The 23,313-nt window shown below is 37.8% G+C and overlaps 2 long non-coding RNA genes across 2 annotated transcripts in view; one reads left to right on the top strand and one right to left on the bottom strand.

Moving 5' to 3' along the window:
- The window catches only part of LOC107498983, a 221,426-nt gene extending 216,109 nt beyond the window's left edge, over positions 1–5,317 (bottom strand). The window contains exons 1-2 of the long non-coding RNA XR_001594179.2: positions 4,981–5,317; positions 3,975–4,114 (exon numbers count right to left, since the gene is read on the bottom strand). This is a non-coding gene — a long non-coding RNA (uncharacterized LOC107498983). The remainder of the gene's footprint in view (positions 1–3,974; positions 4,115–4,980) is intronic.
- A 476-nt stretch (positions 5,318–5,793) lies between these two features.
- The window catches only part of LOC107498981, a 152,742-nt gene continuing 135,222 nt past the window's right edge, over positions 5,794–23,313 (top strand). The window contains exons 1-2 of the long non-coding RNA XR_001594177.2: positions 5,794–6,037; positions 13,547–13,737. This is a non-coding gene — a long non-coding RNA (uncharacterized LOC107498981). The remainder of the gene's footprint in view (positions 6,038–13,546; positions 13,738–23,313) is intronic.

The raw sequence follows: 23,313 nt of genomic DNA, 5'->3' as shown, positions 1-23,313 counted from the left end.
AAATTTAAACGCATCTGTAGATTGTCTTGATGATGTATGTGGCCAAGATGCATATCGGACATCATGTCATGTAGAACAGCCATATTAAGAAGCTCCTATGAAGCAAATGGACCAATATCTCTCCTCTCTTTGTATAATTTACCTTTAAATGAATCGTTTAAATGAATTGTCGCTGAATGATGGAGGAAAGGAAGGTCCAGGGTTTCCCACTCTGCTGTCTTGTGATATCACTCTCCATAAATTCTCAAAAATATATTGAAACTAATGATCAACAAACTAGGACACATACTGAATTGAAGTACATGTCTTATAGTCTAACAGTTTTAATTAAAATACATTTACCAGTTATAAAGTATATGTGTATCTGACAACTAACTGTTTTATAATTATGATCACTATGATAATTTTATGTTTTTGGGCATGAGTATAAAATTTCTGACATGTGTTTGAACAGCAACATTATGTGTTTTTTTAAACTTATTTTACACTAACTTTGTATAATATAAAAATAGAACTGAAGAAAATTGAAAACAGGGAAAAAATTTTCTTTATTAAAGAACCGACTACTGTATCTCCAGACAGCCTAACTTTTCATATTTTCTTTGTATCCAAAAACCTTATTATGATTCTCTCTCAGATACTTATTCACTCAGTTTCAGTGTGCATGAATTTACTAGACATTGCAATTTCAGTCCAGCAGTGCAAGAGAAATAAATCAACTTATTGACAGTCGACTCTCACAGCCAATGTGGTTGTACTAATGCACTTGAACATAATTGTTATTATTCTGTACCAGAGGAATATATGATAGCATTTTGAAACACAGCTGCCATATGAATTGGAAAATTAAGTTCACAAATTTAAGTCACCACAAGGCCTTAGATTTAGAACTAAGGTGATCAGATACTTGGTGTGAGATAATTTTCACACACTGGAAAACTCCAATTACAAATCGAAGGATCCATTGTTAAAAATAGAAGAATGCGGGGAGTGTGTTAAGGAAAAATGAAATGAAATATTTACTAAAATGTAAGTTTTGATATATCTAAGAAATATATCAAAACAAGCTTTTAAATTATAGCATAATTTTTTAATGCTGTAATCAGATTATTTATCAAACACAGCTCATGAATTAAATCTGGGCAAAGAATTGGAAAAAAAAAATAGGAAGAGGTTTACTTTCTGTTTAATAAAAAGCCTTTCTGCTTTGGTTTATTCAGTATGTAGAGTGTGATTTTAACATTTCTTGGCATCTGAGAGAGAGACCTCATGGAGTCATGAGTGTCATTGGCCTTGGCTCCTTTGTGAACCTATTAGATTATATGTGAAAGGAGAATTACTTATGCAACCACAAATTAATCCAGAAATTTTCCTTTGTAGAACTATCTTCATTAAATGTTCCATATTTCCTTCCTTCCTCTTTTTTGTCTATATTTGTCTACCTTTCCTAGACAATAATTTATGGAGTATTTGTATGATAAAGGAAAGTCCAAATATTGCCATATATATTTGTATTTCATATAGACATTACTATTAAAAATAGGCTCTAATTTATACAAGCTGATGAAGATAGGAAAAAAAAAATGCTTGGGTGCAGCCTTGTACCTGAGAAGGAAGAAAGTACCATAATTCATAAATAGCTAGAACTACATAGATTATCTAAAAAATTTACCAAAGAAAGGGAAGATATATATTACTAGAAGATTCAAGCATAAATGATTGGCTGAATAATAAAAAAAAATAAGTAAACCTACATACTGGTTTTACTTTATTTTACTCCCTTACTACCTAAGATGTATTTGTTCCATTTCGGAATTGTAATAACATGTACTAATATTATACATTGCTTGTAACCGCAATGGAAATGATATCTATCCTTTCCCAAAGGATGGCAAACACGTTTTTATAAAGCTCCAAGTATTTTAACAGCCATTTTGTTTTGATGCCAGTTGTGTCTTCCGATGGGCATGTCATTTTGAGGTTATATGATAACTTTATCCTACCCAATGAACCCAAGCACAATGGCAGAATGAAAACAAACAAAAAAAAACCCTGCAATGGCAGAATGCCTCTGGAAAAAGAATGGAGTTTTGTGGCAGGGTAGAGAGGAGGAGGGATCAAAATTCAAAGCATAGTCTCTATCAAAATCTGGGGGGAAAAAACAACAAAACAAAACAAAACACCTCCCTGCCCAGCAGAATGGCATAGACTTAGGTAAGTGAATTTAGCTGTCTCCAGATTTGCTTACTGGGATTGTATCTCCTGAATGTTTACTTTTCATGGGAATGAGAAATTAGAGGTCGTCTTAGTTCATTCAGGCTGATATAAACAAATACCATACACGGGGTGGCTTATAAACAACAATTTATCTCTCACAGGTCTGGAGACTGAGAAGTGCAAGATCGAGTTGCCAGCGTGGTTATGGTCTGGTGAAGGCCCTTGCCCTTGCTCATCGCGGGCACCTTCTTGCTGTGTCCTCACACAGTGGAAGGGGTAGGGAGCCCTTTAGGGTCTCTTGTGAGGGCACTAATCCCACTCACGAGCACTTCACTCTCGTGACTTAAGTACCTCCACAAAGTCCATCTCCTAAGACCACCATCTGTGAGCATTACAATTTAAACTACAAATTTTGACTGGACTCAAACATTCAGACCATAGCAGTTTTGTTTTGTTTTGTTTTCCTGCAAGGCACCTCCTTTAGAATCTCAGTAAGCTAGATTTCTTTCATGTTCTGGGAGTTACTTCTTAATAACCAACACCAGAAACCTGATAGTGGGACTTTGTGGTTTTATTTCTAATCACCAGACTTCAAAGCTCTTCCCGTCCTTTCAATCCCTGGTTTACTGGCTTTTGCTTGGGTTCAAGACAAAAGGAATTGGCATATGTGTCTAGAAACCGGGTTATAACCCAATTGATGATCATTTAAAATGAGTCAAATTTTAATTGTTAGAGATTTTCAGAAGTTGTGCAATTTTGTATTGTTCAAACTAATAATTAGAAAAATCTAGAGGAGTTCCATATAGTAGAAATACAATGTGAACCATACATGTAATTTAGAGCCACACTTGTAATTTTAAGTATTCCAGTAGTATTTTTAAAAAGTAACAAGAAATAGTGAAATTAAGTGTGATATTTTTTGATCCATTATATCTATAATTCAAAAATATTATCATTTCAACTTGTAACTAATACAAAGTGTTACTCACCTATTTTATGTCTCTGTTTACATAAAGTTTTTGAACTCTAGTGTGTTTTGAACGCTCAAAGCACGTTTCAAGTGCTCTATGGCAACATCAGTATAGTATTGGACAGTGTAGAGAGATCAAACTTTTCTTTTCTCTAGATCCTATTTTTATCCACTGCTGTCATTCAAGATTTACACTCAGTTTTGCTGTCACTAACTTTATCTTGGAGTGGAAAGATCAATCTTTTTGCAATTCTATGTCACATAATGATCTGGACTGTGCCCATTTCTGATTTCTGGTTATAAACAGAAGGAGCGATGATGTCGTATTGTTTTTCTCTGCTTTCATAAAAGCCATTTTACATTGCAACTTTTGGCTGCAAGGAGTATTTAACCAACTGCAGCATTTTTCCGTATTTTTTCAAAGTGTTCTAACGTTCAATCGTCTCTATCACTCCTATAGCCCAAATCAAATCGGTAATATAGTTTAAGACTGCCACCTGCCACATTCTGTGTCCACGTGCCTATTTTCTATATTACATGGGGCATTTTCATTTGAGTGAAAAACTCAGCTCCCACTTTGGTCATTTCAGGGTGTGCACGAGAACCCACAACTGAAATGCCCAGTGATAGGGCAAGCTGACACGAGACTATATTCTAGAACACACAGTAATCACTAAGGGTCTGCTCTTCTCGCTGTCTCCTGGTTCTGCTTGTCCCTGTCAGGGTTCCGTGTAGAAACGCTGTGTCAGGACAAATTATAACTCGAGACCAGCGCGTCCCAGCTTACCTAGCCTTATGAAAGCCATCTTGTCTTCCCAGCATCCAAATATCGATTGGTTCCTGGCTCTATTTAGGTGATTATGCATCAAGCAGATGGGGTACCCGGTTATCCAGGTACTCAATGAATGTGGCATCTCCAAAGCAATCCTACAAACAAATATGAAATAGAAAATCAAGTATAGTCTGTTTCAAAGAGGCTTTCTCTTCAAGATACGGGCTTCCACATTATACACTTCACTTATCTCTGGAGAATCTATTTTAAATCAACTCAGAGCAATGCTAATTAGCTGACTTTTTCCCTAACCGCAATACACAAGTGATAAAATTATATTTTAATATGAACCAATGTTTTTTTTTTTCTGTATTTTTTTTCTACTTATTTTTTACATATTCTCAGGTCTCCTGCCCTGAGCCAATCATGTAAACATGCCATGTACTACATTAGGCAAAGACTGGAGTAGAAGTAAAAAATTAAGAGCATACACATTTTTGGATTTCAAATTTTAAGGCTGTGGTCTAAAAGTTAAACAAAACTTTTAAAATTAATCCAGGTCACTGCAGCATCATTTACCATAGTCAAAATATGGAAATCAACTAAGTGTCCATTGATGGATAAATGAATAAAGAAATTATGACATTGAAATACACACACACAATGGAATATTACTCAGCCACAAGAAAGAATAAAATCTTGCCATTCGTGATAATATGGATGGACCTTATGCTAAGACAAGTCAAACAGAGAAAGACAAATACCGTATGATATCACTTATATATGTAGAACCTAAAAAAGAAAAAAAAAATACAGAGACCTGCTTGGTGGCTCGCGGAGACGGGGCATGGGCATAGGTAAAACAGGAGGCGGTCAGAGGGTACGAACTTCTAGGGATAAAACAACTGCGTCCCGGGGTGCCATGTGCAGCATGGGGACTACAGTTAATAACACTTAAGAGATCTCGTCGCAAGAAAAAGGTTTGTAACTATGTGTGGCGACGGATGTTAACTAGACTTACCGTGGTGGTCACTTCGTATCACAAATATCGAATCATTAAGTTGTATATCCAAAATTAATATAACGTTGTACATCACGTTATACCTCAGTTGAACCAAAGACCCATCGGATGTTGTTCTTAATCAGTGTGGCCCGAGCAGGCGGCCGCAGACCGGCCCTCAGGGCCCGTGAACCCTCCGGCCTTCAATAGAGAACAGCTGTTACCTGGGCCCAGAGGCCACCTGCTCACTGCCAGCTCCGCCTGCCACCTCAGGCTGAGCGGCATAAACCCGGGCGCGGAGCAGTCCACTACCCTGAACGTCCTCCTCAGGCACACTCTTCTCAGGAGCGGCCTGCCCCGCCCAGCTCAGCCGCTGCTGGAACTCTCTAGAAAGGGAGCGAGGCGTGAACGTGCGCAAAAACTCCCGGGTTCCGGCCGCGCATGCGCACACCGCTGGCGTCCATGTGGGCGGGCCCCCGTGCCCCGCCCAGCTCAGCCGCTGCTGGAACTCTCTAGAAAGGGAGCAAGGCGTGAACGTGCGCAAAAACTCCCGGGTTCCGGCCGCGCATGCGCGCACCGCTGGCGTCCATGTGGGCGGGCCCCCGTGCCCCGCCCATCTCTGCCGCTTCTGGAACTCTCTAGAAAGGGAGCGAGGTGTGAACGCGCGCGAGAGCGCCCGGGTTCCGGCCGCGCATGCGCGCACCGCTGGCGCCGGTGACCACCTGGGCGGGCCTGCGAGCGCGCTGCCTGGGCCGGGCGGGGCGGCGTGTCCGAGCCCGGAGGACAGTCTGTGTCCTGCAGAGCCTGCACGCAGGCGAGTCAACGTGAGACGGCCTCTGGAGAGGCTGGTGGAGGCTGCGGGACCCTTGACGGCCACAGGTGGGGGCTCTGAGGAGGTCGCCTGAGTCCAGGTGGTGGAGGTTCCAGGAATGTTGCCGGGACAGAAGTGGCTCCACTGGCTGTAGCTTGTTGGCCAGTATCCCTGGAAGACACGACGTTGACATCAGCTGGGTTCTCCGTGGCGAAAGTGGCGCCAGCTGTGGGCAGAAGCTTCTCCCAGGTTCTCCGCGTTTACCAGGTAACACCATTCCTTTTCCTTTTGTAGCTTTCTCTTCCAATTGGGAATCAAGGTTGGTGCCACCAAGTGGCTTCCTGATGCAAGGAATTTGAGGACCTTGTCCTCCACCTGCAGGACATCAGGGCTCTGAACGTTGTGCAAGTTTCCTTTAAGTGATGATAGGAACCCGGAACAACGTTGCATGGACCTCTCTCTGGGTGGCCGGAAAGTCTTGGTGGCATTTATCTTGAAAGGCTCACTTGTGACAGTTATTATTATTGTTCATCTATATTCACTTCTCCACCCCCTTAGTGTTAGATGTGCCTGCAATTAAATAACAGTAAAATTAAAGGGGTTTGTTGCAGTTAAATTATAAATACGACTGGAAATGGTGACTCTAAAGTGTAGCCATGAGGCATTTTAAGTGGTTTGGATCTCCTGGGCTAGTTGCCGCTCGCAATAAATTACGTTATTTGGATTTTGTAAACATCCTCTGTGGTGTGCGTGATGGCATCCAGAAGAAATTGTGCCAAAGCGATCAAGGAAAGACTTTATAAGTTGCAAACTTACCTTAGCAGCCAGCTGCAAAGGAGTACACAGTAGGGCGCCCTTGGATCTGTTAGAAAAGCTATTCCCGTGGCGAGAAACACATGGTATGGGTCACGGTAGCAGCAGATCTGGGTAGAAGGGCAGGGTGAATATCGCCGTTGATGGAAGGAGTTCGGAGATAAATTATTGATCTCAGTTGCAGAAATTTCTTCAACTACTTTCAGCTTTTTCAGTGTTCATCCTGATTTAGTAGCCAGGTGAGTATGAAAGAAAAGCAAGTAGTTTAGGCTGTTTCTGTAAGAGTGATTTAAATGGTAGGCCAAAGTACCCGACTGGTCACACGGAAGTAAAGCCAAGAGATTGTGGATGGATGGTGGTAATGGAAATAAAATGAAAACACTCTTAAAATTATCTAAAAGTCATTTAAACTGAGTCATGAACCACCAATCTGTTCTCTTTTGGTTTTTTTTTTTTTTTTTTTTTTTAGATTCTACATATATAAGTGAAATCAAGTTGAATTTTCGAGTAGGAAGGACATTAGATATAAGTTGTTGCCGTTGTTCCTCATTTTAGAGATGAGTGAGTAGGCCGAAGTGGTTTAGGGGAATCTAAACTACTTGGTTTAGATGGAATGCCAAAAATGTGTTTTACCAACATATGCAGAGAAGGAAAGTGGTGGACCAATTATACAGTTTAGATGATGAAAACAGACACCTAATAGTGTAAATAAATGTTAACAGGAGGCATTACACTTTAGTAATGAGGGACATTATATGTGACATATAGGAGCAGCTTGGAGTCACAGGACTCCAAAATAAAAATTATTCTGTCTTAAATATACTCTCAAAATAACAAAAAATGTTTGTGGAACATGCTGTGGGCCATTTCATACGTAGATCCTGCATGATTTGCTTTATTATTTCATCTCTGGGTAAAGGCATTGAATACACACACAGTAAGTTTATTTCCCATCATATGTATATACACACATATATGTATGTATATAATATACACGCACACATATATACACACAGTCATACATACAAGAAATTGAATCTCACTACTCCCTGTATCAGAACATGTTTGTAAATGTAAATTTATAATAAAATTGACAGAAATTGAACTAGTACACTAGTCATCTATTGATGACAATACTTCAGTTTGCATTTGCATATAGTCAATTTGTGTTAACAAGTATGACTCACCCTTCAATTTTTAGATTAATCCATGTTTCCTCTGAGAAGGTGCTTCATTTTTTCCTGTGAAAACATGACTGTTTAGCTTTAATGCAAATTTAATATGCCTCCAATATTGATTTTACACTAATTTGTTGTTGTTTTGGGAAGGGTGGCAAGAGCAGTAAGGGATGCTTATGTTCTCACTGAGCTATAAACTACAGTGGCAGGAACACAATATCCAGCATTTAGTGGAAAGTGTGGAATACACTAGGCTTTAAATTTACATATAATGATTGAAAGAATAAATGGGAAGTGAAATAATAGGGTACCATTTACAGACTATAGAGATAAAAGCAAACTACCACATAGGATGTTACAAGAAAATTTATTACTAGTGAAACATTTATGTGGTAGAGTTATGGAGAGTAGGCAAGTTTATCCATATTAGAGTGTGGACTTTATTTGATTTATGCATAGGATTATTTAGTGCACCTTCTCTCTTTTCTTCCTCCCTATACTTCCTGAATCCTTGTCTTCTCAATTCATGAGAAAGTAATAACACTAAATATTTTTAAATTGCCTGAGGCCATGTACATTTCATTAGCACAGATAGATGATCGGGAAGTGTTATAATCAGCTCATCCGATTTAAAAGCTCTTGTTGGCCTTCACATCAGGTGTAATCTCTCGAGGTTTTAGAGACAGAGTTTAAATGGGCTCTTAAAAAGCTGAGGAGAAAAAAGCACACACACCACATTACCACACACACATGCAGTCGTTTCTTTTGACCTTAGAAAAATCTTTGAAGGTTGTGTAATAAAGTCTGTTGTAACATGAACAATAGTTAAAAGGGCACTTACGATCCCAAGTGACTTCTTTTGTAAAGGGGAGTCCATTGTCTGTTCTATATTAATTACCCTTTAATTTGCTTGCTACATAGAAGATGTGCTTTTCATTCTGTAGAATTTCTATGTTTAAAATTGAACTTTTTTTTTTTTAAACCTCAGCTTTCAATACATTTGAACTAAAATAAGACTTTAAAATGGAGAATTTGATCATGTAAAAAAGCTGTTAATGAATAAAGACTATAGCTCTTACATCTAACCACATATTGGATCAATATAGCTAAGTGTAAGCCTTCGTTTCCTAGACTGCCACCTATTGGATTTACACTAAAAGGAATTTCATTTTCTATACTTAGTCACGGAACTGCCTACAATCTATTAATATTGCTTTGTTCTTATGAAATGACTTTGAGTTCCCTTGAAAATACAGCTCAAAAAAAAAAAAAAAAACTTTAGTGTCGATGCTACATTTTATTGTGTAGTATAATCCCAGGACTGGAGAAAGGGAAAAAGGAAGTAAAGCAGAGAAAGCTAGGAAGCAAATACAAGGCGATGTAGGTTTCAGAGCTGCTAGTTCTCGGGGCAGGCTTGTTCCGAGACTCTAATTGATAATCATCTATTTTCTCACCCATCTATCACCAGTATCCCCTTGTCTGTAAAAAGTCACCTGGCTGGTTTGAGTTGTTCGATAGTCGAGTAACCCAGAACTTCCATGCAGAGTGGTCTTCCTTTTGCTCGGTTATAGTTATTGCATTTGCCTGTTTATGATGATTGTTGAGAATGTCATACTAAGTGATGGCCCCAGTGAATCTACTGGGCTCCCAACATAATCTCTTGCCCAATTTTGTATTTAAAACCCTAGATCCATATTGCAATCCAGAATGAATACTGTAGCCAGTAATCAAACTCCTTTTACCAATTGACAATTGGAGCCCAAAGTGACCAAACAATCCTTGTAAATTCCAAGCAATGTTCTCATAATGTGTCTCTTGTCACCAATATTCACTTCTAGGGAAGACTCCTAATCCAGTACAACCTAATGTAGGGATGAGAATCAAAATGGAGAAGTGAGTCCATACGTGACAATGTCCCCTCCAGTGGTATTCTCTTCTGGGAACTGTTGGGCACATAGCACTGTACGCTGGCGGCACATTCTGGATTCAGACGACAGTGCCCCAACAGTGCTATTCCAAAGGTGATACTTTAGCTGAGAATTCAGTTGGCTTTTCCATCACTCTATCAGGAAGCCTGCTTTGGAAAAGATGACCGAATTTTATGTCATGAACCAACTGTCTTGCTTGTTTCTTTCATCACTCTAGTTAAAAATTTTGAGTCATGGATATTCGGTCCTCTTCCACTTGTATTAGATCAGCCTCACATAAAGCCTTTTAATGTGAAACCAGTATTCAAAACAGGTTTGTCTCCTGGTCCCCTCAGACATCTTATCCTTTTCATTCTAACAAAAGGATAATTTTTCAAGCTCTCAGAATCTTCTCACAAATATATGGAAAAAAAATTACAGTTCCATCTTTTCATTATACATCTATGATATTCATAGTTTTGAGATTGGATTTTAGAGTTCAACAAATATATATATATATATATTTTTTTTAATCTACCTTGGAAATAAATTTGGTGCTTTGTTTTGTTCTTGTTGCTATTCCAAAAATGATTAATATGATTTCTGTTTCCTGCACTCACCTTCATTCACATATTACATCACAGCTAGGAATTTGAGCTTAATACTCTGGTTAAAAGTACCACTCGTCCTAATATTTTCATTTTAGTCAGAATCAGAACCTTAAATTAGAAGTGATAAAGCAGTGATAATGGAATTTTGGGGACAGGGGATGAATATTTCTCTTTCCTAGTATATTAAAATAAAACACCAGTTGGTTTAGGTGTCTCCTAATACAGGGATCCCAAACCCCCTGGACCATGGACCGGTATTAGTCCCTGGCCTTTTAGGAACAGGGCCGCACAGCAGGAGGCGCGGGGCAGGCAGGAGAAGCTTCATCTGTATTCGCAGCCCCTCCTAGTGCTAGTATCACAGCCTCAGCTCCACCTCAGATCATCAGGCATTAGATTCTCATAGGAGCCCAGGTTCCTGGTGCCAAAAGGGTTGGGGGCCTGTTCTAATATATGCAAGTCAATGCCAACCTTTAGGTTTCTATAATTCAAAACTTTATAGACTCTATCTAAAAAAATAGAATACTCTAAGAAAGTATTAATTTACAAGAAACAGCTTAGAAACAACCAACACTTTCTAGAAATGTCATAGGAGCATTTAAGAATTATATGCATTTGTGGTAAAATAATAAATAATAATGAGTTTTGCTTATTAAGTAGCTGCATACACTTTAATGAAACAGGAACAAGAATAAATGCAGAAGTTTTTCCTAGTTATTTATAATTTTTATTTCATTTTCAACAAGAATTTCCCCATATTTCATACTTAACAGAATTATGCATACCCATTATAGTGAAGATTCCAATGAAAAACATAATAATCAGGTTAATATAGAATCCAAATATTTATAAATTTCAGAAAAAATGAGACTACAATTAAGCTGAAAAGTGCTCATTCTGAACCTATAATTTACTGAGGCATTGTTTTCATTAGCCAAGGGAAGCCAGTTTGCCCGTGTTGTGGGGATGCAGTGGGACTAGAGAGGTCTTGTCCCAGCCTTCTGGTGTTTCCACACAATTTATAGAGACTTAGGAACATCCTAACTATGCTCCATAAGTCAATGGTATTGATTTCAGTTATGTCCGATTTCTGCCGTGGGGTTAAGCAACCTAGCGATAGGGCCCAAGTTAACCATTAAACGTGATTTCATGGCTCCTTGCTTCCTCTCTTTCTCACTTGTTTCCCATGGTGCAGCTGTGACCACCGAGTCCTCAGGAAGTTTTGTTAGCTTCGTCATTCCCATCGGACGTAAGAAGCAGAGATCTCAAGGACATATGTCCTTATTTAATGGAGGTCAACATGAAATAATCAGGGTCATAGAAAGATATTCCATAGCCTCTGCCTTCCCTGTGTATTTCTAAAATACAAGATTCACAGTATGTCTCAAGGAGCTCAGGACAAGTGACCTTTTTTTGTATGATTTCCAGGTTATTCTGCTATGAACTGGCCTGAGTGGATTTGATGTATAACAGGAGTAGCCTGTGTTTAGAGTTGTGGTTCTCTACAATTTCTTCCAGATACTAATGCGTGGAGGTTGAAGACCAGATCCACCATGCTCATGCTTATTAAGCACACATTCATTTTCTTTTCTTTTTTTTGAAACTGGAATAAAATATTCTATACATTCTGTTCTGGAGGCTCCATTAAAAACTTACTCTCTCCCATGTGCTTTGATCAAAACTTACTTAAATGGTCATGCTAAGGAGAGAAAAAGTATTCTATAGGCAGAGTTCTCTTGTCCTCCAGAACAATAGCAGGCCACCAACACTTAGGTATAATGATAGGACACAAAAATAAGCCGTTGTCAAGCCATGGGTTTCATCTCTAAAGTTATGTGCTGCATGGCTTGTTAGATGCTTAAGGTCTGAAAAAAAAAAAAAAAAGATGCTTAAAGTCTGCTTATTCAGGTCAGGAGGATTTCTAAATATTTCCAACGTTTCACCTTTACTTCCAATCACAACAAAGAGATCTAATGTTTATCACCCATATTATTATTTAAAACAAGTCACTAATTTCATAATTGGATAGCTATTCATTGTTTTAAGCATATTAGCAAATTTTCTAATAACAATCATAAAAACACAGCTAAAGCACATGAAGTAGCCACATCTGAAATAAGAGTTTTCTGCACAGAGTATCGGTAGGCTGGCCAAGAATGTAGGCTGGTGGCACATAATACATTACCCCAAAAGACTTATTTTTGTAATTGAACATTTGATCACTTGTGATTCACTTAGAACAGAGCACAAATGGAAACCTGTTTTTCTCTGTTTACTTGACCTACATGAGGAAAAACAGCCATGAGGCATGAACATTCAATATTAGTAAGCAGATTTCAAAAACAAGATTGAGCACAATAAGAAAAAATATGTGATCTAGACATGCGGAGTTTGAAAAATAACTTCCATTTTTTATTTCAGAATAAGATAATTAGGATACTGGCCAGTTGAAATCAAGATTATGTAACTTAAGTGAATCTGGAACTAAATTATTCATTTGAGGCCTGTGAGGTAGAGAAGTATTATCAAGGACTTTAAATTTTTAAAAAATTTTATTAACTTTATTGAGGTGACATTGGTCAGTAAAATTATATAGGTTTCAAGTGTAAAATTCAATAATACATTTCTTTCTCTGTATTTTTATCAGAGCCCAAGGCAGAACCCACAGTAAAGGGATCAGGAAAATTGACATTTTGGAGAGATAAGCATGAAATACTGGGTTTCTTTCTCAGTGATTATCATCCAGTTTATCAGTTTAATGAAACAATCAGGAATTTAGATTCCAAACACTTGTAAGGAATACACAAATGCATTTGACTAGTAACCAATGTTCTGTATCATTACAGAAATTAAGCATACTTCTTATCTCCATGAATTAGAGCAGAAGCAAGGAAAGGAAGTCCTCAATAAAGCAATGAATGATATTGATTAATTTCTCTATCTAAATAAGTAACATATATTAAATGCATATAATGTATGGGTGAATGTGTATATGTGTGTGTATGTGTGTCATTCTGAAAACTGAAGATGTTTTTAAGAAATATTGCAAGGGAACTTCAGAGTCCCGATAACATTACTTGACCTTGCTGATGGCTATATATTTTACCTCAAGCAAGATATTTAGACTCTGTGGGGCTCAATTTCCATTTTGGTAAGATTGCAGGAGATGGAGGCAGGAATCTCCAAGGTCATCCAGGTTCTCGTTTTCTTTGATTCTCTTTATCTTCAATTTAAAACTTTTTTTTTTTTTTAATTTTGTGCTCTCTGTAGATTATCATCAATGGCCGAAACACTGAGAAAAATAAATCTTGGAAAGTTGATATTCCTTGATAGCTTTGAAAGTACTTGCTTCTTGGAGAGTTGCATTTCTAGAAGGAAACTACTGTGCCTAAGGTCCTGCATTAAATAAAGCCAAGATAACACTTTGCCCCTCAAAGAAGGCAAGAAAACAACATATGGAGGTACGTGATTTTTATTATGAATTACTGTTCATATCTTCAATGATACATATAATTTTATTTTGATAATACTTTAAAATAACTGGCGTTTTTATAACCGTGTGTGTGTGAACTTGAAATTTATTAGATTATGTTTACTAAAAATTTTTTTGAATTAGTAAGCAGTAAAAAAATGAAAAATTCACTAGTAAAAATACTCTCACTGTGCCCTACAGTTACAGTTCATATGTCAATATATTGCTTTTTACTTAACATTTTAAAGGGATTTATGGCAATTGTCTGCAGAGAGCCTCAGCTTTTATAGAATGGTGAATTGAATGGAACAGTGGATGATCTGCCAGTGTCACTATTTTTTGGAAAAAAAAAATTTTTTGTGAAATATTGGCTATTCATAAATCACTATATTTTTAATATTTATTATTTTCATTTTTAACTTGAGCTGTATATATTATACATCTGGCATTCTATATTGGGACTTTTGGTTATACTGTATAATTTTGAGTCAAAGTATAAATTTCTAATTGTGCATCATTAAAGCTAACTTTTTAATCTCTAAAATGAGGTGAGGGATTAAGTTTAAGGTGAGAAATATATTTTATGTCTCAAAAACTTAATCCTCTATTCTGAACTTATTTTTATGCAAGGCAACTAGGCAAAGTCTAATGTTCTTTTCATGAACTGTCCATCACATGAATGGGTAAATAAACATAAATCTGAAAGAATGAACAAAATCAATTAACAAATCATGCACAGAACTCAAATGATGTAAATTCTAAATGCTGACAATGCATTTAACCTAAAAGTCTAGCAGATTCCTAACATAATTATTATTTAATTTAATATCTTTTAATATAATTTATTATGACCTTTTAGCAAATGGTCAATTTGAGTGTCAAAGGAGATAAAAGTGAAAATACTGGTTCATAATTATTCTTCAGTTTTTAAAAGTGAAAAGTGTAACACTTTTTTAGATCACCATTTATGCTAATACATTACTCACACTGCTCAAATATAAGAAGAAAACTCACCCTAAAATGAGTGTAATGTGTATAGATGGAATGTCATGTGCTTATTTCTTCTTTATGATTCTCAAGTACAACAATTGAAAAATAAAATTTTATCAAACACCTGTATATTTGAAACATACAAATAGGGGGATGGGCAATACAAATGTAGAGTTCTGACAATCTGAATCTCTTCAATAATATTAATTCTTTACCATGATTCTCTGATCAGAACAGTATTAGTAAAACTAGCAATTTTGAATTGCTCTAAAATTCAGTATCAATATATAATATATATCTATATGGTAAATATGTCTTTGCCTTTGATCTTACCTCAAACTTCTAGTTGTCAAGCTTTATTTATAAACGAATAAATTGAGAAAAATTAAGTCTGATGTCAAAAATACTTAGCTGGTTACTTTAGTAATTTCTTGGCCAAATTATCTTCACCATGAGTGTGTGTTCACTATCATACACTGTATGGTACTCTATGAGTCAGACACTTGGGGTCTTGAGTAAATATTTTTCATCATAATTCTCGTCTAAGGTGCTTGCTCAGAAATTAGTAAGTGGTCTCTGCCTCTTGCTGATTTACAGAGGTTATTAAGTGGCCATGAATCTAGTAAGTTGCCAGCAAAAATCCTCAATACACTCTTGAGAATTTTCTCCTCCACCAAAATAGGATTTGAGTTTTTGAATAATACAGGAAGTTCTCAGTTCAATGAATTATTAATAACGATATCTTATTAGTAATAAGAATAGCTCATATTTGAGAATTTTTTCAGCCAACAGGGAAATAAGCTGCCAGTTTTTAAAAAAAGTTTCCATAGGCATGCCTTCCATATTATTTTATTTGACTTTTGCAACATTTTACCAAAGGCCAGATAAGAATGACTATTTATTTACCTTTAATTTTTCTTTAATATAATAATCAGACCAACCATTGTTAAGGGCTAAAACTAATTTCATCACATCATTTCTCAATCCCTTTCGTTGTTTTCTTGGGATTAACGGGCTGGCTTCACTCCCCATCATTCAATATTGTTCATTTTTTCTTGCCATCACTTATGTTCAGGGTCTACTGATGAGGATCTGAAACAGTACGTAAGAGATTAATCCCATTGCAAATTCTATGCTGAGTCCTCAGGTGGAGGTATATTTAGCAGAGCCAAGAAAAATAGGCTTCTGAACCTGGGCATTATTTATTTGAATATCTTCAATTATATTGGCTGTGTGCTACTGATACTACTCTAGATTAATAACCAGTTGTACACACTTGCTTAGTTTTTTGGTTCTCTGCCGTAATCACTTGTTATTTTAATATATTTGTGTTTTATCTACCCTTACCTTAGACTTGACATTATATTTAGTTTCTCTTGTTGTTTATCTCAAGTTCATATATCACTGCCTGGCTCTCTTTGATACTAATTTAGCATGATTCAAGCTGTGCAATAATTTGTCAATTGCTTACATCAACTGCCAGTCTACATAATTTCGCATGCCTGTGATACCGCTTTGATCAATGTGTTTAGTGATTCAATTATTCCAAATTCCAGGAGTACCTGCTGGCCCGAACTTTACCCAATGACTATAAGACTGCATCCCATTGAGTTTTATATACATGTTTCTATTGTCTGGGACCTCCCTTGGTGTTCCAGCCACCCTCAGTGGATCTGTTGTCCTGCTTACTTAATTATATTTTATCACGTTATTTGAAATGTACAAAGGTGGAAATATACTCTTTAAGTATCCGTAAGAGGAAAAGGTTTAAACTCTACATCTGGGTGAAAGGATTATTAAATAGTATGTGGAGTGTGTTAAAATAATCAAAAGAATGAATATATCTTTTGGGAGAGATAGTTTCAAGCTATGCAAATATACCATTTCTCCTTAAATATTTTTTCACAAATGTTATCATTCATCATTGGTCTTGCCTACAGTGATTATTATGAAAGTCTAATGGTGATTTTTTTTATTTCCCACATTACTTCCACATTTGTTATTTGGAATTATTCTTTAGGGTTTGTCTTTATCTCTTCGTTTAAGTCGGCTGGAGTCTTGGTTATTGTATTAGTTTTCTATCGATACCTCAAAAATGTTGCACAAAGTCAGCAGCTTAAAACACTACCCCTTTAACATCTCCGTTTGCATGTGCCAGAAGTCTGGGCATAGTGTAGCCCAGCTGGTTCCTCTGCTTTGGACTCACAAGACTGAAAACAAGGTGTACCTGTGCCGAATTTCTTTCTGGAGTAAATTCCAAGTTCATGCAGGTCGTTGGCAGGATTCAGTGGCCTGTGGCTGTAGGACTAGATTTACCTGTTGGATGTCAGCCAGGAGTCATTTTCTGCTTCTAGAGGCCAGCTGCTTCCCTTGACTCATAGTCCCCTTTGTAAACCGACAGTGGTGGTGTAATGCTTCTCATACTTTGAATCTCTCCTCTGCCTCCCTCTTTGCTGCACGTCTCTGTCTGAGCCCAGCTGGAGAGAAATCGCTCTGTTTTTAAGGGCTCAAGTGATTAGACTGGACCCATCTGGAGAACCAGGGATAATCTTCTTAAGCTTCATAACCTTAATTGTATCTGAGAAATTATTTTTGCCATGTAACATAATGTGTTCCAGGCAACAAAGATCAAAGGGAGCCCAAATCATCCCTACCAGTTACTTTTTCTTTGGTTTGTAAGCAAATAACTTTGTGTCCTGTTGGTCATGTTCTTCTCACTTTGATCATTGGAAGCTCTTTCCGGTTTGACCCTATCTGCTTTTGTCACATCCCTCCTCCTTTTTTAAGCATTTAAGTATTTCTCCTGTCCAGACTTATAGTAGGCAATTGCTATGAGGAGTTCTGATTTATTCTGAAATCTTTAACATGTCCTCAAAAGCAAAAACAAAAACAAACAAACGAACATATCAGTCATGAGATGGTGGGAAAAATCCTGTACCTGTAGCTAACACATAACTAGGACACAGAGAATAGCGCAGTTTCACATTACACGTAAACACTAATCCTTCCCGGTCATCTCTGGACTCCATTACAGATTGGTGAATCAGGAAAAGACTGCGATTCAGATTTAGGTGCTAATGTTAACCTGTTGCCACCTCAATTTTAGGTTATTTTGACATTGTGTCCTTAAGTATTTTCTATCTCCTATCCTCTTGATTTCCTCCTGGAAATCCTATTGGGCATCATGACGTATCATGTCTCTTAGCTTTTCTTTCATATTTCCATTTGTAAATTTTCTATAATGTGTTTCAGGTCATTGGCTTATTGCTACCTAGAGATTCAGCTATTCCTTTATCTGCGTCTAAATCCATCGACTGAGATTTTTTATTTTGATATTTATATATTGTCAGAATTTCACTTTTTGTTATTTGTCAACTATCACTAAGGGCAAAGATAGAAATGGCAGGTATGGGCTGACAAACTTGAAAATAAAGCCTATGGTAATGGCTTCACAGAATTTGCATCCTGTTCTATTTCTGGCAAAGTCTAATTAGCTTATTGAATCAAATACTACTGTAGGGAACCAAACGCAGTATGAAATTCATTCCAGACCCTAAAGACTGGGCAAAGGCAGCATTAGAGCTTATTACCATCAAGCATTTTTCAGTGGGGAGATTGCGGGTTGTATGCCCAAAAAATAAAAACAAGAGGAAGAATGAAATAATAGTGAAAATGAGAGCTATAGCTTGTTTCTATACTTTTTCCAGGTACCAATTTAATATGCTTTAAAAATGGATTTTCCCGAAAACTTCTCTGGCATTTACAGATATGTAATACTCACTCAGTTTACACTCTGACAGCAGCTGTCAACACCTCAGGTTGTTTACCAAAGTTATGTTAATCGTGGGGAGGTCTGAATAACATGTATTCTGCTTAAGAGCCATGGCAGCAGGAGCCACATTTACTGTAATATTTAATTTTTGTATCTTTTTCATGACACTTAGATGCCCATAAAATGATTACTTCGAAAATGAAAAATAAACACTCTTTTGTCCTAAAACACAATGTAGACAATGTCACGCAAGAACCAAATACATCGTAATTTTTTAAAGTATATTTTCCTCCACTTTTCTGCTAGAATTTTTGTTATGTACATTTTGTCATACTTCAGTTCCTTCAACATAGAATAAAAATATCTTATTAACCCAGAATATGAATTTCAAAATAATGACTCTATAATTTAGAATGTCATACAGTGTCTTCCTTAACCAAAACCTTATTTTTGAATATTAAAGGAAAACTTTCATTTTTATTAGTATAAACAAAATGGAAGAATACTGGAATGCATGACACTCTTCTTATATTTAAGATAATTTTTTTGGGTTAGATTCCCAGCATAGTACTTGAAAGAACTGAGAGAAACGTTGACATATATTGAAATAGGGTGATTTTCAGATTATGTAAATTGCTTCCTGAGGGCACCTCACATGTAATATTAATAAAGCAGATCAGGTTTATAATTATAGTATTTTGCCATAAGAAACATGGAAATGCTTTATTAGATAAATTACATTTTTTGAATTGTTTTTTATTATGATGATTTTTTGTATCATTGTGGTGTACGGTAAAAATAGTTGACTGATTCTAGTATTTGCAAAATTTGATTCTAATATTTGCAGTTAATTCAAAGTTTAGATTGGAATTTGCTGAATTTTGGGATCCAATAGTTGTATAATTAAAACTTAGTTTTTTTTTCTTTCGTTATACCTGTTATATGAACTCTTCCCTTCTGTATCAGCTTAAACCAGTGACATGAAAGTAATATTTTAGGTATAAAAAAGCAGAAATGGAGTAAATGTAGGGAAGTATAGGTCTTATAAAATCAGCAGATGGCCTGTAGGAGTGAGAATCAAGACCTGTCTCTGGAAGTGATGAGTTCAGGAAGAAATTGTCACAAAACTATGGAGCAATGAAAAGATCAGGGTTTGGCAGGTGTTAAGGTGGGTAGAGGTGAAAAGGCAGAACACAGAGGATCTTCGGACAGTGAAAATGCTCTGCATGATAACGACAGATACATATCTTTATACTTTCGTTCAAACCTCTAGAATGTACAGCACCAAGCATGAACCATTATGTAGACTGCGGACTCTGGGTGATGATGACGTGTCAGCGCAGGTTCATCCTTGGTAACGACGTATCATTATGATGGCTGACGTTGATAATAGGGAGGCGCTGCATGTTTTGGGGCAGAGGGCCTAAGAGAACTCTCTGTACCTCCTTCTCAGACGGCCATTAATATGCTCCAGGGCGTACAGCCTCAGCTGCTACTTGTAAATGAATTAGTAACTGGCCACTAAATGCTGGCGGGCTTGCCAGACAATCTTAAACATTTCTTCTGGATATCGAACAAATACTGCTTACTCTAGAATGTAACTCCCATTCAGATATAACCACAAGAAGTAGGGAAAAAGCAGTTTCGAGTTTTTTAGTCTCTATAGTTTAGGAAGGCATTCTAGGAGAAGATAAGAAAGGATACAGAATAAGACATTTCTTATACTGGCTTCCTACTGAAGGTTTATACTGTGCGCCACGTGTACACGAATAAGAGAGACATGATAAGAGAAACAGCTATTACCACTTACTATGTTACACTTCTGGTGCGGGCACACATGCACACACACGCTAAGCATTTTCCCAAAGTGTATCCGAATACCCTTTTCGTTACTTTATCCATCTGTGGGTGATTATTACTGTTATGCAGAGGTCAGCGAACGGCCTCTGGCACAAGCCCTCTTTCAGTGGGGTGTGTGTGCGTGGACGGGGCAGAGCAGCAGCCACCTACTGTCACAGTCCTTATTTGTGCAGTGAGCCCTAATTAATATTTTAAACTTCGTCTGTCCACGGTACGCCCTATGTTCTGTTTTCCAAATGGCCAGAGTCGTTTACCTGGGGATGGGAGAGACCAGACTCTCTATTCCCGAAGAGTCTGGCTCTGTTGATATTATGCTACGGTAGCTTTCTGTCATCTGTCATTTTCTTTTACCATTGGGCATAGCATTTATTAGGAAGTAGCTCAGAATAGTGGTCAAGCATCGTGGTCTAGGTGCATTGCGGAGAACTTTGAAATAAAATATATATTTTTTTAAATATGACATCTAAAGCTTCCAATAATTAAAACAGTTCCAAAGTATAGTTTCTGAGGTCCTTTTGACAACACAACTTGTGTTTTGCTTAGACCTAGCTGCAAGAGAACTGTCTTGGACCCTAACAACGTGAACAAAACAGCCGAGAGCTCAGTTGGCAAAGACTCCGGTTAGCTAACATCCAGACAGTGACTGTCTCTCTGGGGGTGGGGCGGAGGGGCCCGCCGCGGCTTTGTTCTTGCAGCAGGAGGTGAAAAGAGCCGCCATGGGATGCGAGAGCGAACGCCGATGCCACCTGTCGGATTCGCAGCGCGTGACGGCGGCCCGCGTGGCGGTTTGGCGTTCCTGGGAGGCACAGGCACGACAGGACTCTCCGTGCGATTTCTGCTTTTTAACGCAGACTTCCAGAGACTCGAGTGATGGGCAGCTCGGCAGGAGACAAGGAGGTTTCTGAGGAAGGACTGCTGAAGTGTGAGAGCGGGCTGCACCGAGGGACATTTCTCCGTCACTCCAAGCCTCACGGTGAGGAGACAACAGCTGTCTCCCATTTGGGGGGTGCGGAAGAAGGCTGAGAGGGGCTCCCATAGGGACCCTTGAGAATCCTGCTAGAATCTGGTCTCAGAGAGGCAACTGAAGGGAACCCATAAATGTCGCGAGCCATCTGCTGATGAGAGGTGGTCAAAAAAGTTGAAAAAAAAATGTCTACCCACTAAAGATTGAGCACTTTCTGCTGAAGTCTCAAAGTTCTCCTGCGTTGTCATCTTTCCTGCGGCCTTGCACTTGGTCGGTCTTGGAGTGTGTTCCCTGTGTGCCTGAGAAGAATGTGAATTCTTCTGTAGTTGTCTGGAATGTTCTATAGGTACATATTAGGTCTAGTTGATTTATAGTGTTTTCAAGTTTTCTGTACCTTGTTGATCTGCCCGGTTGTGTTATTCATGATGGAACTTGAGGTAGTAAAGTCTCTGAATCTTCTTGTTCAATTGTCTATTTCTCCTTTCAATTCTATCAGTTTTGCTTTGTGCATTTTAGGGTGCTGTTATTAGGTGAATATATGCGTGTAGTTGTTATATCATCTTGATACAACACCTTTTATTATTATATTTTGTTATTAAATATATCTATTCAAGGAACTTTCTTGTCTGTTTTTTAATATTAATACAGCCATTTCAGTTCTCATGGTTTCCTTGTGCATGGTTCGATTTTTTTATGTTGGGCCTCTTTGTAACTTTGAATCCGAAGTATGTTTGGTAGACAGTATGCAGTTGTCCTCTTGGCTATGCCTATGTGGAATAGTTTCTGAACCACACAGCTGGGGGTGTGATGAAAGATGCAGGTGACCTTCTGCCCCTCCTGGAGCAAATATGTGACCTCAGACTGGAAGGGTAGGGGTGAGGAAGCTCTGTGTTCTTAGCTGCATTCTTCTCGAGTAGAGCCCTGTCATGCTGGGCTAGCATTTGGGGGGGGGGGAAGGAGGGGGTATGGGGGACGGGTGAAAAGGAGCCAGCATTTGTAGGGGGGGGGGTAGGAATGAGCATGTTATGGCTCTCACACCTGTTGGTTTAGTACATTTTTGTAAATATATGTTTCTCTTAGGACAATTTGTAGAGACTTCCATTTTATATATGTGATTTTCACCCATTAAGAGTTCATTTCACAGGGCCACGGTAGAGATTTTTGTGCTCTTCACTGTAACACTGATCTGCAGCAAAGTGCCCCATCCTCTCCAAAAGCAGAACCATTGCTTTTCAGTTTCTTAAATCTCACATTTTGCTGTTTTTCTTAGACTCTTGACCAACAAAGATAAGAAAATGACAAAAAGCTCAATGACAAAGTTAAGATACAATAGTGAGCTCACCTGTCAGAGGCTCTATTTGTTATTTTTGGTACCTTGATCCCTGAAATCCAGGGTACCTTCATAGCCCTGATCTCCAGTGTTTGTCCAGCTACATGAGACTGCTATAGTACTGATCTTTTTCTTGACCTCTAAACCGAGTACCAATTAAGAGCTAGCCTATGTCTTAAGGAGGAAGCAGCAGAGAGTATCAACTCACCTTGCCACATTTCCTTTGTGGTACAATTGACCCTTAAATCTCAGCCATCTCGGATGCTTTCTAAGGCTTTCAAATGTCAGCACCTTTGGATTTCGCCTGGCTTGTACAGCCGTCCTCATTGTGATGTTAGCATGCTCCTCAGTCACAGCCAGGGTTCCCTTAACGGTCTAAAATTCTTAAGTTATGAAGGGCACCTTGAAGCATGCCGAGGGTGGAGTATCTGAAATAGACCGTGTCACCTCTCTTAAAGTAACTTTTATCCTTGGGACGGATTAATTTTTTTCTTTGAATACAACATTTTATAATTAAATTAATCCTTAATGTTTTGTGGGGAGTTGTTGCAGTGGTCACTTTTCGTTTCTGGTTATTACTTTAGACATTTGGCTCCTGGTGTTATGATTATCTCAGGTGTTTGGAGAATATCGGCATGTAGAAAAGAGA

Source organism: Rousettus aegyptiacus, unplaced genomic scaffold (assembly GCF_014176215.1).
Source record: "Rousettus aegyptiacus isolate mRouAeg1 unplaced genomic scaffold, mRouAeg1.p scaffold_m13_p_18, whole genome shotgun sequence".
In the NCBI taxonomy this organism is placed as follows: domain Eukaryota; kingdom Metazoa; phylum Chordata; class Mammalia; order Chiroptera; family Pteropodidae; genus Rousettus; species Rousettus aegyptiacus.
This window is presented reverse-complemented; position numbering and strand designations above follow the sequence as displayed.